Raw genomic sequence first — 1,904 nt, 5'->3', positions numbered from 1 at the left:
ATGGAAATGTTTTACTTTTTCTAGTTGGCATGATTAAGTTTGGAGTTAAAGTCTAGACGCCGTTAAATTATCACGCTATTCAATTATATGACAGTTGTACATGACTCTACTAATATAGCATTACTCGGCACATAAATGAAGAGATATATGTTGCATATATATGCATGTGAAGAATTGTTGCATTGTATTGGAAAAAGTGGTGAAATGAAATTAAACTGGGCTCGATCGCGAGGAACAGCTATATGTACGTTACTGTGGACTGTATAATCATATGTATTATGAACCTAACAAGTAAATAAAATGTAAAACGGGAAACATTCTCTTGTATTCTTTTAAATAAAAAATGGTTCTCCATAATTATTGGACCGAAACAAATTGGCGACTTAATTTCTCAAATTTTCGTAAGCATATAATTGATGAAAATTATGTGACCTTGATGATATTGTAAAGTTGACAAGTAACTATCAAGACATATCTAGCCGGCCACCAACTAACCTGGCCTATAGTCATTGTACATATTTTGATAAATCTTTAAGCACTAAATCGGCCTCTCTACTAGAAATGATTGAAAGTAAAGGAGAGGCCATGAAGGCTCCTGTGTTCCTGGGCACATACTAAAAGTAGTGGGGGGTTTTTATCCATATTGCACCATGGTTGCGATATTGCATGGACTTGTTGAAATTGTTATAAATAATAAATTTATTTACTTAATCAATGTTTTAACATAATTTGATGCTCCAAACAATTACCTTATATCTAATATTGATGTTCATATTGATATAAAGAAATATTAATATCTATGATTTTACACAACAATACTTTTAATAACAAATATATTTTTATTTTTAGAATTGTTTGTGTTCAGCAATTCTCTGTGTACTCATAGTAGCAATAGCATGCACGACGAAAAAATCCATGACATGCTCCTCCAAACGCATACTCCCAAAGTATGCACTGCGCATTACAGCCAATTCCAAATATTGGACATCTCCCCGTCCATGTTTTGCTTCTACGTAGACAATTCACATTGTTTTTACTTTTTAGTTGCCATCGCTGCATCATGTGAAGAAATCGTAGTGAATTAATAATTTTATGATAAAAATAAATGATTAAATTCATCAATTTCTATTAATTTAAGTTTTTGGGATAAGTAATCAATTCATGAAACTTTGTTTCCATCATTCTCTACTCATTTCAATTAAATATTATAGGTGTTGGGCCTTAATTAATTATTAACAATGCTTTTGGGATAATTAAGTCATTTAACAAATAAGATCATCGTACAATAGATGCCTCTAGGTGTAGGCTGATGAAAACACACACACACACATATATATATATATACAACATATTCTGAAAGAAAAATTTGCATAAACTTCATACTAAAATTAAACATGCTCCATAAAAATATGAGAATTTGATGTTAGACCATGTTGAATGATTCCTTATGAATTATATATGATATGATGATGAATGTTTATAACTACTCACTCATTTTGGTGAAGAGGATGAAGATTAAAAAGATAGCTAACAAGTAAATAGATTTGGAAGTGTTAACCATGGTTAAGCTTGATAAGAACGATATATAGTTAGCTAGGTGTTTTATAGCATAAGATGCTTAATTAGACAATGCATTTTTAACCATTGAATATGTCATTAGCATGTTTAACCCTTGGATATAATCAAGTGTTTTAGGCTTTTACCCTTTGCATGTAGCTTTTTCCACAAAGTTGGCAACAACTAGCCTGGCGTGCGTGACCCTCCAGACTTCTAAAAGTCAGATATATTTCTTTTCAACTTATGTTTAATACGTTTAAAGTGATAGAAAAAAAATAATTAATTAATTATTTAATTCACATTTTAATACTCCTCTTCACATGTGAGGCCAAGCAATACATAACATT

The 1,904-nt window shown here is 30.8% G+C and overlaps 1 pseudogene; it reads right to left on the bottom strand.

The window, feature by feature from the left end:
* Nucleotides 1-861: 861 nt before the first annotated feature.
* LOC148583946 (defensin-like protein 1 pseudogene) lies at nucleotides 862-1,561 on the bottom strand (annotated as a pseudogene).
* Between the last annotated feature and the right edge of the window lie 343 nt (nucleotides 1,562-1,904).

This window comes from Corylus avellana, chromosome 8, assembly GCF_965113065.1.
Source record: "Corylus avellana chromosome 8, dhCorAvel1.hap1.2, whole genome shotgun sequence".
Lineage (NCBI taxonomy): Eukaryota > Viridiplantae > Streptophyta > Magnoliopsida > Fagales > Betulaceae > Corylus > Corylus avellana.
This window is presented reverse-complemented; position numbering and strand designations above follow the sequence as displayed.